Raw genomic sequence first — 9,417 nt, 5'->3', positions numbered from 1 at the left:
ACATTTCAAATAAACAACTTAACATATGCCTACAAGAACTCAAGGACCAAAAACAGAGACAGCCCAGAGCAAGTAGAAGGAAGGAAATAACCCAGATCAAAGCAGAATTAAATGACTTAGAGACTAAAAGCACGGTTCTAAGGGTTAATAAAGCCAGGAGCTGGTTCTTTGAAAAAATAAACAAAGTTGTCAAGCCTTAAGCAGATTCATCAAGAAAAAAAGACACAATCAGAAATGAAATAGGAAAGATTACAACTGATACCACAGAAATACAAAGGATTTTAAGAAATTACTACAAAGAACTATATGCCAAGAAATTTGAAAACCTAGGTGAAATGGACAAATTTCTAGGAAAATGTAATCTTCCAAAACCGAATGAAGAAGAAGTAGAAAGCCTGTATAGATTCATAACAGCTGACAAAAATGAAGCAGTAATCAAAAAACTCCTGACACACAAAAGGTATGAATCAGATGGTTTCCCAGGACAATTCTACAAAGCATTTAAGGGAGAGCTAACCCCTATTCTTCACAGAGTATGCCAAAAAATCCAAGAAGATGGAAGACTCCCAAACTCTTTTTATGAAGCCAGCATCATCCTAATCCCAAAATCAGATAAAGACAAAACAAAGAAAGAAAACTTCAGGGAAATATCACTGATGAACATAGATGCTAAATTCCTCAACATAAAATTGGCAAACCACATCCAGCACTAAATTAAAAAGATCATACTCCATGACTAAATGGGTTTCATCCCAGGGATGCAGGGATGGTAGGATATTTGCAAATCAATAAACATAATACATTGCATGAACAAAAGAAAGACAAAAATCACAAGATCATATCAATAGATGAGGAACAAGCATTTCATCAGATACAGCACCCATCTATGTTTAAAAAACACTCAGCAAAGTGGGAACAGAGTGAGCATTCCTCAACCTAATAAAGGCCATATACAAGAGACTTACAGCCAACATCATACCCAATGACCATAAACTAAATCATTCCCACTAAGATCAAGAACAACACAGATTGTCCACTTTCACCACTTCTATTCAATATAGTATTGGAAGTCTTAGCCACATTAATCAGACAAGAAAAGGAAATAAAAGGCATCCAAATTGGAAATGGGGAAGCAAACTGTCATTGTTTGTAGATGACATGATAGTATAGATAGAAAATCCTATAGACTCCAAAAAAAAAAAAAAAAAAAACACTATTTGACCTAATAAGTGAATTTGGCAAAACAGCAGGATACAAAGTCAATATTCAGAAATCAAAGGCATTTTTGTACATGAACAATAAAATACCAGAAACAAAATTCAGAAAAAAAAAAATCCCATTTGATATAGCAACAAGAAAAATAAGCACCTAAGAATAACCTAACCAAGGAGGTAAAAAGCCCTGCATTCAAAAAAACTACACAACACTGAAGAAATTAAGGAAGACACAAACAAATGGAAGCACATGCCATGTTCATAGACTGGAAGATCTAACATCATCAAAACGTCTACTACTGCCCAAAGCAATTTATAGATTGGACAGAATCCTTATTAAAATACCAAAGACATATTTCACAGGTATAGAACACAACTTTAAAAAATTTATATGGCCGGGCTGGCATAGCTCAGTGGATTGAGTGCGGGCTGGGAAACCAAGTGTCCCAGGTTCGATTCCCAGCCAGGGTACAATTCCTGGGTTGCAGGCCATAACCCCCAGCAACCGCACCATTGATGTTCTTCTCTCTCACCACGTCTCTCTCTCTCTCTCTCTCTCTCTCTCTCTCCCCTCCCCCCACCCACCCTCCCTTCCCTCTCATAAAAATAAATAAATAAAAATCTTAAAAAAATTTTATATGGACCCTAAATGACCCCAATTAGAAATTTTGAGAAAAACAAAAAGAGCAAAGTAGGAGGGATCACAATACCTGCTATCAAACTATATTACAAGGCCACAATAATGAAAAAATCTCATACTGGAATAAGAAGAGACACATAGATCAATGGAATAGAATAGAGAGCCCAGAAATAAATTCCAGTCTCTATGGTCAATTATTATTCAACAAAGAGGACAGAAGCACCATAAAATGGATCAAAAACAGCCTCTTCAGTAAATGTTGCCAGGTGATCTGTACAGCTACATGAAAAAAAAAAAAAGAAACTTGACTACCAACTTGCACCATACACAAAAATAAATGCAAAATGGATAAAATACTTAAATATAAGTTGTGACAATGTAAAGTTTTTAGAGTAGAGCATCAGCAGGAAAATCTCAGATATCCATGCCACAATATTTTCACTGATATGTCCCCTAGAGCAAGGGAAATAAAGGGAAGAATAAATAAACAAAAGGGATCTCATCAAAATAAAAACGTTTCCACATTGCTAAAGAAAACATCAGCAAAATGAAAAGGGAACCAACTGTTCCCTTTTTTCCAATATATGGGAAAATATATTTGCCAATGATAACTCAGGAAGGTTTTGAAATCCAAAATATATAAAGAACTCACATGACTCTACTCCAGGAAGACAACAACCCAATTAAGAAGTGGGCAAAGGGACTTGAACAGACACTTCTCCAAGGAGGACAGAGAGAGGGTCCAGAGACATATGAAAGGATGCTCAGCATCACTAACCATCAGAGAGACGCAAATAAAAACCACATTGAGATTCCACTTCACACCAGTCAGAAGGACCAGCATAACCAAATCAATAGACAACAAGTGCTGGTGAGGTTGTGGAGAAAAGGGAACCCTAGTACACTGTTGGTGGAAATGCAGACTGGTGCAGCCACCATGGAAAACAGTATGGAATTTCTTCAGAAAACTAAATATAGAATTACTTTTTGACCAGGCAATTCTACTGCTGGAATTACACTCTAAGAATCCTGAAACACCAATTCAAAACAAACTATGCACCCCAATGTTTGTAGCAGCACAATTTACAAAGCCAAGTGCTGGAAACAGCTAAGTGTAAATGAATGGATTAAAAACTGTGGAACATTTACACAATGGAATACTGCACAGCAGAAAGAAAGAAGGAGGGAATACTCTGGCAGTTGTTTTAGGTAGTTAGAGCCCAGCAGTCCTGCAGAAAATTCAAAACAGAGACAATAAAACTAAAAAGCACAGCAGTGCTTGGGCTCAAGTTACCCTCCTATCAGAAGGTCAGTAGGAGCCTAAGGCTATGTCGCAAACCCTGTGACTTCCACCTTACTTTAACTCATCACATAGGCATTGCATCATCTGATAAGAAGAAGGGCATCCACTGAGGGTCTTGGAATGCGTCCACTGGATAAGGAGGACTACTGTATGTGATTTTAACTTAGGCTGCTAATGTAATTATCATAGATTGTCTTGCTGTCTTAAACCATTTCGCCTTACTCCTCCAACTGATCACAAAAAAAGAGTAGGGGGAAGCTGTGAACACCAGGATACATGAAGGATATTGCACCACTGAATCTCACAAATATTCTACCACAGAAGTTCACACAATAATTACAGGGAATCAGAACAGATCGATTTAAGAAACAAGAAGAAAAAAGAAGAAACCCGTGAACAATGAGAAAACAAAGAAACAACCCCCAATTGAAAGGAAAACAGGAAGTCTCAGGAAAAATGCTAAATGAAATAGAGGCAATCAACTATCAGATAGTGAGTTCAAAACAATGATTATCAGGAAGTTCAATGAACTCACAATGAGCTTTCAGAAATTAGAGGGAAACTACATCAATCACACTGCAAACTATATAAACATGAAAAAGGAAATAGAAACTCTTAACAAAGGTCAAGAGGAAATGAAGAATAGAATTTCTGAACTGAAGAACAGAGTAGAAGGAATGAAAAGCAGGATCGATGAAACAGAAGATCGGATTAGCGAGCTGGAGGACAAAGTAGAAAACAACATCCAGAAAGGGCAAGAAAAGGAAAAGAGGCTCAGAAAGAATGAAGAGGGATTAAGAGAAATGCAAGACAATATGAAACATAATAATATCCATATAATACAGATACCAGAAGGAGAAGAAGAAGAGCAAGGGATCGAAAACCTATTTGAACAAGTAATGAAGGAGAACTTCCCTAATTTGATGAGAGAAAAGTCACACAAATCCAGGAAACACAGAGAGTCCCAATCAAGAGGAACCCAAAGAGGCCCACTTCAAGACACATCATAATTAAAATGGCAAAATTTCAAGACAAAGAGAGAATCTTAAAGGCAGCAAGAGAGAAACAGGAAGTAACATACAACGGAGCCCCAATAAGTCTAATAGCTGACTTCTCAACGGGAACACTTCAAGCCATAAGAGAATGGCAAGAAATACTCCAGGTAATGAGAACCAGAGGTCTGCAACCAAGGCTACTATATCCAGCAAGGCTCTCAATCAAGATAGAAGGCCAAATAAGAAGCTTCCCAGACAAAAGAAGTCTAAAAGAATACACCTCCACCAAACCAGCTCTGCAAGAGATTCTAAAGGGACTGCTTTAAGGAAGGGAAGGAAAAGAAAGAGAGAGAGAGAGGAACACACGTACATAAAAGACAATGAATAAGTACCTATCAATAATAACCTTAAATGTAAATGGTTTAAATGCTCCAAACAAAAGACATAGAATAGCGGAATGGATAACAAAAAATGACCCACATATCTGCTGTCTACAAGAAACCCATTTCAGGATAAAAGACCTACACAGGCTGAAAGTGAAGGGCTGGAAACAAATCTGACAAGCAAATGGACAGGAAAAAAAAGCCAGGGTAGCAATACTCATATCAGACAAAATAGACTTCCAAAAAAGGTCCATAAAGAGAGACCCAGAAGGTCACTTGATAATACTCAAGGGAAGAATCCATCAAGAAGACATAAATATTGTAAATATATATGCACCCAACATAGGAGCACTCAAATACATAAAGAAAATCTTAGAGAACTTTAAGAAAGCTATGGACAGCAACACAATTTTAGTGGGAGATTTTAACACCCCCTATCAAAAATGGACAGATCTTCCATACAAAATATCAACAAAGATATTGTGGCATTGAACAATACCCTAGATGAAATGGGCTTTACTGATATATACAGAGCCCTCCATTCAAAAGACACTAAATATACATTCTTTTCAAATGTACATGGAACATTCTCAAAGATAGACCACACGATAGGACACAAAACAAGCCTCGAGAATTTCAAGAAAATTGAAATCATACCAAGCATTGTCTCACACCACAAGGGATTGAAGCTAGAAACCAACCCCAAGGAAAAAAACCCAAAACACTCAAAATCATGGAGATTAAATAGCATGCTATTAAACAATGAATGGGTCAAGAATGAGATTAAGGAAGAAATCAAAAGGTTTCTGGAAACAAATGAAAATGAACTCACAATAACCCAAAACTTATGGGACACAGCCAAGGCAGTCCTGAGAGGGAAGTTCATAGCGATACAGGCCCACCTAAGAAGATTAGAAACATTCCAAACAAACAACCTAACCCTATGTCTACAAGAACCCGACGAACAACAACAAAGGCAGCCCAGAGCAAGAAGATGGAAGGAAATAACCAAGATCAGAGCAGAATTAAATGACATAGAGACTAAAAGAACAATTCTAAGGATCAATGAATCCAAGAGCTGGTTCTTTGAAAAGATAAACAAGATCGACAAGCCTTTAAGCAGACTCATCAAGAAAAAAAGAGAGAAGACCCAAATAAACACAATCAGAAATGAAAGAGGAGAGATTACAACTGATACCACAGAAATACAAAGGATTGTAAGAAATTACTACAAAAAGAACTGTATGCCAAGAAATTTGAAAACCTAGGTAAAATGGACAAATTTCTAGAAAAATATAATCTTCAAAAACTCAATGAAAAAGAAGCAGAAAGCCCGAACAGACCAATAACAACAAAAGAAATTGAAGCAGTAATCAAAAAACTCCCAACACACAAAAGCCCTGGACCAGATGGTTTCACAGGAGAATTCTACAAAGCATTTAAGGAAGAGCTAACCCCTATCCTTCACAGACTATTCCAAAAAATCCAAAAAGATGGAAGACTCCCAAACTCTTTTTATGAGGCCAACATCATCCTAATTCCAAAACCAGATAAAGACACAACAAAGAAAGAAAACTTCAGACCAATATCACTGATGAACATTAACGCTAAAATCCTCAACAAAATACAGGCAAACTGAATCCAACAATACATTAAAAAGATCATACACCATGACCAAGTGGGATTCATTCCAGGGATGCAAGGATGGTTCAATATTTGCAAGTCAGTAAATGTAATACATCACATAAACAAAAACAAAGACGAAAACCACATGGTCATATCAATAGATGCAGAAAAAGCATTTGATAAGGTACAGCACCCATTCATAATAAAAACACTCAGCAAAATGGGAATAGAGGGAGCATTCCTCAACATAATAAAGGCCATATATGAGAGACTTACAGCCAACATCATACTCAATGGGCAAAAATTAAAATCTTTTCCACTAAGATCAGGAACAAGACAAGGCTGTCCACTTTCACCACTTCTATTCAATATAGTACTAGAAGTTCTAGCCACAGCAATCAGACAAGAAAAAGAAATAAAAGGCATCCAAATCGGAAAGGAGGAAACAAAACTGTCACTGATTGCAAATGACATGATAGTATACATAGAAAATCCTATAGACTCTACCAAAAAACTGCTTGACCTAATAAATGAATTTGGCAAAACAGCGGGATACAAAGTCAATATCCAGAAATCAAAGGCATTTCTGTACACCAACAATGAAACAGCAGAAGCAGAAATCAAGGAAAAAATCCCATTTGAAATAGCAAAAAGAAAAATAAAATATCTAGGAATAAACCTAACCAAAGAAGTAAAAGACCTGTATTCATAAAACTATATAACACTCAGGAAATAAATCAAGGAAGACACAAACAAATAAAAACATATACCATGTTCATGGATTGGAAGAATTAATATCATCAAAATGTCATTCTACCCAAAGCAATTTACACATTCAGTGCTATTCCCATTAAAGCACCAATGGCATATTTCACAGACATGGAACAAACACTTCAAAAATTTATATGGAATTATAAATGACCCCGAATAGCTGCTGCAATTTTGAGAAAGAAGAGTAAAGTAGGAGGGGTCACAATACCCGACACTAAACTATACTACAATGCCACTGTAATCAAAATAGCCTGGTACTAGCATAAAAACACGCACATGGACCAATGGAACAGAACAGAGAGCCCAGAAATAAACCCAAGCCTCTGTGGTCAATTAATATTTGACAAAGGAAGCAGCAACATAAAATGAAGTAAAAATAGCCTCTTCAACAAATGGTGTTGGGAGAACTGGACAGCCACGTGCAAAAAAATGAAATTTGAGCACCAACTTACACCATATACAAAAATAAATTCAAGGTGGATAAAAGACTTAAATATAACATGTGACACTATTAAACTCCTAGAGGAGAACGTAGTTAGGAAAATCTCAGATATTTCACACAGAAACTTTTTTACTGACATGTCCCCTAGAGCGAGGGACATAAAGGAAAGAATAAACAAATGGGACCTCATCATAATTAAAAGCTTCTGCACAGCTAAAGAAAACAGTATCAAAATTAAAAGGGAACCAAGTGTATGGAAAACATATTTGCCAATGATACCTCAGACAAGGGTTTAATCTCCAAAATATATAAAGAACTTACAAGACTGCACTCTAAGACAAGGAATCCAATTAAAAAGTGGGCAAAGGACTTGAACAGACACTTCTCCAAGGAGGACATACAGAAAATCCAAAGACACATGCAACGATGTTCAATATCGCTAGCTATCAGAGAGATGCAAATTAAAACCACAATGAGATACCACCTCACACAAGACAGAATGGCCATCATAAACAAAGCCACAAACAACAAGTGTTGGAGAGGTTGTGGAGAAAAGGGATCCCTAGTGCACTGTTGGTGGGACTGCAGACTGGTATAACCACTATGGAAAACAGTATGGAACTTCCTCAGAAAACTAAAAATGGATCTGCCTTTTGACCCTGCGATTCCACTGCTGGGACTCTATCCTAAGAATACTAAAATACCAATTCAAAAGAACCTATGCATCCTATGTGTTCAAAGCAGCACAATTTACAATAGCTAGATGCTGGAAGGAACCAAGATGCCCATCAGTAAATGAATGGATCAAAAAACTATGGTACATTTGCACAATGGAATTCTATGCAGCAGAAGGAAAGAAGGAGCTCCTACCCTTTGCAACAGCGTGGATGGAGCTGGAAAACATTATGCTAAGCGAAACAAGCCAGGGAGTGAAAGACAAATACCATATGATCTCACCTTTAACAGGAACCTAAACAACAAAACAAAGAAACAAGCAAAATATAACCAAAGACACTGAAATAGAGGTCAGGCTGACACTGCCCACAGAAGAAAGTAGAGGGAATTTCAGGGGACAGTGGGAAGGGTTCACGGGAACAAACTTAAAGGACACATGGTCATAAACTAAGGGGAGAGTGGTAATGGGAGGGAAGTGGGGAGGGATGGGGGGGGCTGGATTGGGAGTAAAAAGGAGAAAACTGTATTTGAACAATGATTAAAATAAAATTTTAAAAAAAAAAAAAGAAAGAAAGAAGGAACTCCTACTCTTCAGCATGGTTGGATCTGGAGATCATTATGCTAAGTGAAATAAGCCAGGCAGCAAAAGACAAATACCATATTATCTCACCTATAAGTGGAATCTAGTGAACAAAACAAACAAATGAGCAAAATAGAATCATAAACTTGATAATAAGGAACAAACTGCTCTGGCTGGCATAGCTCAGTGGATGGAGCGCGGGCTGGGAACCAAAGTGTCCCAGGTTCGATTCCCAGCCAGGGTACATGCCTGGGTTGCAGGCCATGACCCCCAGCAACCGCACATTGATGTTTCTCTCTCTCTCTCTATCTATCTCCCTCCCTTCCCTCTCTAAAAATAAATAAATAAAATCTTAAAAAAAAAAAAAAGGAACAAACTGACAGTGACTGGAAGAGAGGTAGGAGAGGGATAATGCAGAAAATAAGGGGGAGGGTCGAGTCAAGGAACACATGTAAAGCACCAATGGTAATGGACAACAGGGTGGGGATTGACAGAGGGAGTGAGGAGTGGGCAGGTCAAGGCAGTGCAATGAAGGGGACAACTATAATATAACAATAAAAAAAATTTTAAGTGAAAACAAAAAATAAATGTAGCATAGAAGCAACATTTTTTCAAAGTGGGTATATTGTCTCCAAAACAAAATGCCATAACTGGGAATAATTGTTTTCCTATTAAGCATCCTACTAGGCTATTGGTTTATATTTGTTTATATTTTATTGATAGTTTGACAAAGGTATTGTTTTATGTAGCAGTTTACAAATACAGAAGCATGTACTCCTTCCAATACA

This window comes from Phyllostomus discolor, chromosome 2, assembly GCF_004126475.2.
Source record: "Phyllostomus discolor isolate MPI-MPIP mPhyDis1 chromosome 2, mPhyDis1.pri.v3, whole genome shotgun sequence".
NCBI classification, from domain to species: Eukaryota; Metazoa; Chordata; class Mammalia; order Chiroptera; family Phyllostomidae; genus Phyllostomus; species Phyllostomus discolor.
The sequence above is the reverse complement of the archived record's forward strand: the minus strand, read 5'-3'. Positions refer to the sequence as shown.